Below are 9,041 nucleotides of genomic sequence, written 5' to 3'. Positions count from 1 at the left end.
TGAATATCAAATTGAGGGGTTTTGCTGACGACAGAACCTGTTAAGTTTTCAAGAGGGAGATTTAAAGATTAAGAGAAGAGGCTTAGTATTGAGTTTATGGGTCTGCTGTCGCACACTCAATAGTCAATGTACATGTACTTTGGGTCGGATACCTTGAGCTAAGAATGTTTAATTTTTTAATGAAGTAAATGTATTGCTCTCTTGAGGATATTTCTTTATAAAACATATACATGTATATTTCAGAACATTCAACCAGATTTAGTTTTAAAAACACTTTTTTATAATACTAACTTTTGCTCGAAATATTTTACCTCGGCCGCAACTGACATATGTCGGTAAAACGATACAGGTAGCAGCTACTCATTGTCAGGTACTCTAAAGAAGATTTAAAAATTCGCAAACGAGATATAAATCAACCAAATACATCAATCCATTAATCCATCTTAAATTTTTTGGTTGATACTTCTACAGATAATTGTTTTGATTTCGTATATATAAAAAGATCATTTTTGCTTCTGTACAAGCAGCATGTAGATCTTTTTCATCAATGTATGAAGACGTATCAATAATTCATTTGAGAATTGATGACAATCCAACTAGTAACACAACTTGTATTTTTAAAAGTCTTTTTCAATAATGTTTGAAAACTTTATCCATGGTTTATCTGATAATTGTTAACAACCAAATTATTTACACAACTGATAACATATTTTAATCCATTTCACAAATATATGAATTCATAACACCACAGCCGGCATTTTCCCAAACCCCCCTGGCGACACAGATGTACACAGTCTTGTCCCGCGATATCATCTGGTTCACCTGGGTACCAGTTGGAATAGGAAGTGACGTCACGGTTGTTTCCTGTCCAGACAAATCTCCCCTCCAGTTCAATATCGTTTGCACCTATCCAGTGTAAACAGCAATGCCACCATTCACTACATTCCACTGAAATTTTTTAATTGAAATGAACAATTTAACTTTGTAATAGACAAATATCAAAAATGGACACGCGTATGTGCAAATGTCGAGTTAAAATATTTATTAGTTATCCAGGTTTAATCAAAGTTGCTTTGGGAAATACCCCGATTAAGTTCCATACACCCTGAGGTCAAAGCGTGTATGAAACATAACACGGGGAAATATCAAAACCTGGATAACGAAAGTATTATTAGATTCCCAAATAAATTCTTTCTAAACGTAAGTCTAACCACCCGGCGGCTGTCGCAAGTCCCAAGTTTTGGCTCAAAACTGTTCTATATTGTTACTAAAGTAAATAAAATTATCCTTATGATGACTGGTTTTCTTGTTATCAAATCTATTGAAAAAATGCACAAGAGGATTGGGGTACTTTGAGACAGAATCAATCCAAAAGATGAGGACAATTGGGAGTGTTTCGAGAAAGAGACAATCCAAAAGAAGAAGACGATTCGGAGTGTTTCGAGTGAGACAATCCAAAAGAAGACGGTTTGGAGTGTTTCAAGAAAGAAACAATCCAAAAGAGGATTGGGAGTGTTCGAGACAGAAACAATCAAATAGACTATGTGTCTTTTTTTTATCAAAAGGTATGGATTGCTGACCAGATAGCACACATGGAAGAACAACTTACAGGTCAGGAGACTCAAGGGATCCGGGTTCGGATCCCAGTCTGGTCTGTCGCTTTTTTCCTTTTTTTCTCATTACATAAACATTGATTTTTTTTTAAGACATAGTATTACGCGCGCTACTCAGTTTTTTTTTCTATCACACACTTTTTAATTTGTGAAACTTTAAAAAATTCAATAAATTAGTCAACATGGTCAATGGTAACCCAACCCCCGCGACCATCATTCCAAACATTTAGGTTAAAATTTCATCGCTTGCCTTTTGATTTTTTGTAGGAAATATTATACGCGACAAATTCTTCTACAAAAGTCTTCAAAATTCAACGGATGTTTCCTAAAACGTTATCAAAATATTCAGTAAATTCCTATTCAACCATGTACGTCGGTACAGTACTAACACAGAGGATAAAAGAAAAACATTGATGTAACCAACAATTGTCGCCCGGGAAATATTATTAAGTAAAGAATGAAAGAGTCTTGACCATCACACCGCTTCGATAAGTGTGAAAGGGTATGCGTCTTATTGATGGAGACGATAGTCGCGAATATTTTGAAACCTTATAGTCGGATAAAAAAAAACGATATTATTTTAAACTTGATCAGTTCCTCAAGTAAATGTTGGCTACATAAAAATATGAATTGAAGTTGGACACATACATCATTTATATTCAAAAATGTATTACTTTTCAAATTTAGAATACAAAACACAAACTGTGCAGAGTACGTTTTTATGCGAGAAGTAAAATTCGATGTTCTAAAAAAGGGATCCGTCGTTTTTCGATCGTGAATGATAAGCAACTTCATATATTGAATATGAAAAACATATATATTTTTACATAAAAACCTTTTGGAAGTAAATATATAATGTATTTTGTAATTTATAAAGGGAAAAAACATTCTGATGAACAATCTCTTCAATGTTTAGAAAACCTTAAATTCTGAATAACTACTCCCATCCAAATCCCCATAAGCCAAGACTTAAACTTACATGTATGGAGCAGCCCAGTCCTCCGGGCTGCAATAAGGAAGCAAACAGAATATTCCACCTTGACTAAATAAGTTATACATTATGACGTCATAGTTAGAACACAAGTTTTCGTAAAATAAGTATTTATAGATGTAATTTTACTGTAGAAAATGAAACGAAACTTTTAAACATTAACAAAAACATAATGTTTTCATTTTGTTATGCTGTATCCGTCAATTTAATTAAAGTCTTTAACCAATGACGTTATATGTGTACATCAAGTAACTTGGAAATTGAACTGTCGTGTAAAGAGAATTTGGCTAATAAGGCATTTACAATTATATGTTATTAGTTAAGTTTAAAAGCGAATATCGAGAATATGTGAAATTCATATGGAATTCAGGTAATAAAACAGGTATGCTAAATTATTTTCATTGATTATATTCTCTTTCGAAGACAGTCAGCTATATATGTATCCCGGTCGGCCTTTCCTCTGTCAGTTGTGACAAAAATAATGCAACAGAACAACAATAAGGTGGATAATTCAAAACATTAAATTTGTATATATGGAACGTTTACCTTGTAAAAAAAATTGGAAAGTGCTGTTTAGCCGAAGTTAAGCATGGTTTTACTAAAAATCTCGGTTCATATGTATAAAATTCTAAGCATCAGGAAAGGTGTCATGCGAATATTTGGAAAAATCATTTTACTGACAAGACAGTAGGATCTAGCACTTTTAAGAATAAAATAGATGTTTTTCAACTACATTATTTAATCAAAGAAAATATTAAACTTCAGGAGATTGTTGTTCTGTTAGCTTTTAGGTCACCTGAGAAAAGTGACCTATTGCTATCTGTTTTCGTCCGTCGTTGTACGTCGTATGTTGTACGTCGTTCGTAAACTTTTGAACATTTTCAGCTTCTTCTCTGCAACCACTGAACCAATTTCAACCAAATTTGGCATAAAGCATCTATGGGTTAAGGGGAACAAAAAATGTGAATTTCATGATCCCTGCCCCCCTGGGGCCTGAGGGGTGGGGCCAAAACCACTAAAATTAATGCAATCTTTAAAAATCTTCTTCTTTACTCCTGAACATCAAGCAGTCAAACTGTTGGCATGATTGTTATTAGCATTGAGTCCTCTACCAAAATTGTGAAATTCATGGCCCTGGGGTCAGAGGTTCTAGTGCTAGGGCAGGGCTAAATAAGTAGGTAGTGAAAATGCATTATTTCTTTGAAAATCTTCTTCTCTGCTCCTGGGTATTAAATAAACCAACTAAGTAGTTAGTTATGATGAGCAAGAGTGCTTCTACCAAAATTGTGAATTTTATGGCGCCAGGGTCAGGGGTTCTGGTGGTGGTGGGGGGCTTAATAGATTATATTGATTGATTGTATACTGTTTAACGTCCCTCTCCAGAATATTTCACTGATATGGAGACGTCACCATTGCCGGTGAAGGGCTGCAAATTTAGGCCTATGCTCGGCACTCAGGGCCATTGAGCAGGGAGGGATCTTTATCGTGCCACACCTACTGTGACACGGGGCCTCGGTTTATACGGTCTCATCCGAAGGACCGTCCTATTTAGTCGCCTTTTACGACAAGCAAGGGGTACAGAGGACCTATTCTAACCCGGATCCCCACGGGATTAATAGATTATATAGTAAAAATACATGAATTCTTTGAAAATCTTCTTCTCTGCTCCTAGATATTAAATAAATTAACTTAGTGTATATCTATGATGAGCATGAGTGCCTCTACCAAAATTGTGAATTTTATGGTCCCTGGGTCAAGGCTTCTGGTGTTGGGGGGGGGGGCTCTATTGATTATATAGTGAAAATACACAAATTCTTTGGAAATCTTCTTCTATGCTCCTAGGTATTAAATAAACTAAATAAGTGCATGGTAATGATGAGCAAGAGTGCCTCTACCAAAATTGTGAATTTTATGGTACCTGGGTCAAGGCTTCTGGTGTAGGGGGGGGGGGGGGCTCTATAGATTATATTGTAAAAAATATATGAATTCTTTGAAAATCTTCTCCTCTGCTCCGCTGCTATTAAATAAACTAACGAAGTGCATAGCTAAGATGAGCAAGAGTGCTTTAACTAAAATTGTGAATTTTATGGTTCCAGGGTCAGGGGTTCTTGTGTTAGGGTTGGGTTCTATTGATTATATAGTAAAAATACATGAATTCTTTGAAAATCTTCTTCTCTGCACCTAGGTATTAAATTAGCTAACTAAGTACATAGTTATGATGAGCAAGAGTGCTTCTACCAATATTGTGAATTTTATGGTCCCAGGGTCAGGGGTTGTGGTGTGTGGGGGAGGGGCTCTGTTGATTATATAGTGATTATATATTCAATAACTGGAAAGTTGTTGCAGAATGCTCAGGTGACCTATACGGCCCGTGGGCCTCTTGTTTTTTTTTTTTTTATCAAGGTACATTTTGCTATTAATAGAAGTCACGTGATGCTGTGGTGGTGGTGCATGTCTTTCCATTAGATATCCTTATTAGTAATAAGTTAATAATAGTTTACGGTTTATCAGCGGTTTTGGTAATTTATCTAACTGAATTTTTCCCGAAAAAGTCTATATTTCCTGAAATGATTTTTATATGCTGCCTTAAAGTAATATGAGCTGCATTTTAAAGAATTTTATTTTGTATAATATTTTATTATACCCCACGCAAGTAGTTGCGGGAGGTATAATGTTTTTGACCCGTCCGTCAGTCAGTCAGTCAGTCAGTCAGTCAGTCCGTCAGTCAGTCAGTCCTCTTTTTTTGTCAGCACAACTCCTCATAAACCGCTGGGGAATTTCGTCAAACTTTGCAGGTATTTAGGACACAATGTGTAGATGTGCATATTACCAGGAAATTCCGATTCCATAATTTTTTCCGGGAATTTCCGCACTTTTTAACTTAGGCATTTGGCCATACCTTGAATATAGAGATGAACAGTTTGTCAGCGCAACTCCTCATAAACCGCTGCACATAATTTCGTCAAACTTTGCAGGTATTTAGGACACAATGTGTAGATGTGCATATTACCAGGAAATTCCGATTCCATAATTTTTTCCGGGAATTTCCGCACTTTTTATCTTAGGCATTTGGCCATACCTTGAATATAGAGATGAACAGTTTGTCAGCGCAACTCCTCATAAACCGCTGCACATAATTTCGTCAAACTTTGCAGGTATTTAGGACACAATGTGTAGATGTGCATATTACCAGGAATTCCGATTCCATTATTTTTTCCGGGAATTTCCGCACTTTTTAACTTAGGCATTTGGCCATACCTTGAATATAGAGATGAACAGTTTGTCAGCGCAACTCCTCATAAACCGCTGGACAGAATTTCGTCAAACTTTGCAAGTATTTAGGACACAATGTGTAGATGTGCATATTACCAGGAATTCCGATTCCATTATTTTTTCCGGGAATTTCCGCACTTTTTAACTTAGGCATTTGGCCATACCTTGAATATAGAGATGAACAGTTTGTCAGCGCAACTCCTCATAAACCGCTGGACAGAATTTCGTCAAACTTTGCAAGTATTTAGGACACAATGTGTAGATGTGCATATTACCAGGAATTCCGATTCCATTATTTTTTTCGGGAATTTCCGCACTTTTTAACTTAGGCATTTGGCCATACCTTGAATATAGAGATGAACAGTTTGTCAGCGCAACTCCTCATAAACCGCTGCACATAATTTCGTCAAACTTTGCAGGTATTTAGGACACAATGTGTAGATGTGCATATTACCAGGAAATTCCGATTCCATTATTTTTTCCGGGAATTTCCGCACTTTTTAACTTAGGCATTTGGCCATTCCTTGAAAATAGAGATGAACAGTTTGTCAGCGCAACTCCTCATAAACCGCTGGACAGAATTTCGTCAAACTTTGCAGGTATTTAGGACACAATGTGTAGATGTGCATATTACCATAAAATTTTGATTCCATTATTTTTCCGGGAATTTCCTCACTTTTTAACTTAGGCATTTGACCATACCTTGAATATAGAGATGAACAGTTTGTCAGCACAACTCCTCATAAACTGCTGCACATAATTTCGTCAAACTTTGCAGGTATTTAGTACACAATGTGTAGATGTGCATATTACCAGGAAATTCTGATTCCATTACCAGGAAATTCTGATTCCATTATTTTTCCGGGAATTTCCACACTTTCCAACTTAGACTTTTTGCCATATTTAGAATATAGAGATGAACAGTTTGTCAACCACTTCAAATTAATGTTTGGATTTGTATAATGCCAAGAAATTTTGATTCCATTATTTATCTAGAAACGTCATTCCACATTTAAATGTCCTCATATTTAAGACATTTTGATGTGAAGATTTTTTTGCAATTATTGCCCTTTTTGATCTATACTATGTATTTAAAGTGCACTGTGCCTTTCATTATGTGCTTCAACGTCAAGTTTTTGGGGAGCGTGGGGTATGTGAGCTAGCTCACTTTTTCTTTCATTTTTATTTTCAATTTTATTTTGTACAACCGAATATACAGTATTATATAAGAAATCATTATTGTACAGGACGACAATAATTCAATTTTGCTTTAATCAACGCGTATAAAAAGTTCTTTCATAGCAAATATGACCAACATAAGTTGAAAAATTATGTATTTTTCTGACATTGAAATAGTTTATTACAACTTTGCAACATTTTTTTCCGATGTCAAACATGCAGCTCATATTGCTTTAACATGCCCACGAATAATATTTACATAGCATTATGCACATTATGCACATAAAATCAAGTTTATCATATATATATAATTTAAATAAACGAGTCAAATTTAAAAAAAATTAATTTTAAAACAATCGATTTCAAAAAATTAATTCTCAAATAAATATGTTATAAAATTGTCGTAAGATTGGTGAAATATTCTGGGAATACAAGTGAGTCACTTTTTATCCCTCCCCCCATGCTTATGTTTTTGTCTATTGTTAGAAAGGCAGAAAATATCCCCTTTATAATGTAAATTCTTTCTGACACCCCATTCACATAAGAAGCGGTTTGACTTGCACCTTTTTTATTTTTTCTTGCCATTTCGGAAATAATTCGTCGGCGGGACAGGTTTGGTTTCGCACGGTGACCAAGATTATTATCACAACTCCAAGCCCGAAAGAGTTTCTATATCACTTAAAGCTGAACACGATTCGTAAAAGAAATGTATCCGCCATTTTAGTTCCCGAGACTCGCTACCCTGCAGACTCATATAAATAGGACAAGAATTAGAGACTTCAGTTTAATCAGTCAACATCAATAAAAACAGTACCAGGATCCCAGGCTGGCAGGAAGGTTTCTGTTAACCACGTGTTCTCCTCTTCCGTTTCTATGGAAACTAAGTAGGCCCCTAACATTTCACACCCAAGCTGAAAATTTCAAATTATGTTAATTAATCTCCAATAGACTGATTGGATGTCATAATAAAACTGCATTATTCTGAGGCGCGTGCATTTATTTGTGTCAGGTTGTATGATAACCGACATCCCAATTATTCTTACCTTTGCATTTGTCCATGTGCTGCTATTCTTGATTTGTAAGTAATAATGAGTTCCATACAATAGCCAACCCTCTCCTGTAAAGATCATATTCTGAATATGTAATATATATATATATATTTATATATATCTTATTTACTTTAGCTGGTTTTGTTTTTCTTTGAATGTAAAGACTAGTCAGAGAGAAAAAAAGCATGTTTATTTTAGACTTAATATATATATTCCAGAGTCTGGTCTGTATATGTTGAAACTGCTTGTACTTCAATTTAAATACTTGTGATATTTAAATGATATAGTGTGAGGGTGATTCAAAAATGCGTACACAAATTTTTTTCGTCGTCATATTATTATTACAAGATCATATATAGATCAACACATTCTCGTAAAAAATATATATACCAATTAAGCCGTGTTTCTGTGTATATCCAGTGTATTTCAAGACTAATATTATCTTACTATTTTTGAGGAAATATTTTGTACCTTCCAGCATTGAATCGTAATACCTCCACCCAGTTTCGTAATCAGTAATAGTCACTGAATCACATGATTTATAAAGATGACACTTCTTTCTTCTATCATTGTAGCCAAGGCAATTACAATTCTGGCCACACATAGCGAAACACAACGTGAGAGATTCAGAATGGTGCACGGACAGAAGAGAATCATTAAATACTGCGTCATCTAAGTCAGTTTCTGCGAAATAATGAGACTGGAACTGTACGGCATTTGTCGAAGTCAACATAGAGCACAAAATTAGATAGATGGTGCATCCAAACATGGTAAAGGCTTCAAAGATTTAAAGCATGATATTAAGCTCTATTAATAAATCTCAACTTCTTTTCATTCATCCATATATTGCAGCATTGATAACAAAAATTGTATTTGTATATTATCCTAAGCTCCTAAATTGTATCCTTACTATAAGTGCGATACAATTCAAATGTA

The 9,041-nt window shown here is 34.9% G+C and overlaps 1 long non-coding RNA gene across 1 annotated transcript; it reads right to left on the bottom strand.

Annotated features, from left to right (window-relative positions):
- Window positions 1-830: 830 nt before the first annotated feature.
- Window positions 831-8,174, bottom strand: LOC134246523 (uncharacterized). Its single transcript, XR_009987644.1, has 3 exons — window positions 8,100-8,174; window positions 7,871-7,967; window positions 831-948 (listed from the first exon to the last, which is right to left on the bottom strand). It is a non-coding gene; the product is annotated as an uncharacterized LOC134246523 (long non-coding RNA).
- Window positions 8,175-9,041: the final 867 nt, after the last annotated feature.

The sequence above is a fragment of the Saccostrea cucullata genome, unplaced genomic scaffold (assembly GCF_032062105.1).
Source record: "Saccostrea cucullata isolate Sc308-1 unplaced genomic scaffold, CSIRO_AGI_Scuc_v1 ctg2172, whole genome shotgun sequence".
Lineage (NCBI taxonomy): Eukaryota > Metazoa > Mollusca > Bivalvia > Ostreida > Ostreidae > Saccostrea > Saccostrea cuccullata.
The sequence above is the reverse complement of the archived record's forward strand: the minus strand, read 5'-3'. Positions and strand labels throughout refer to the sequence as shown.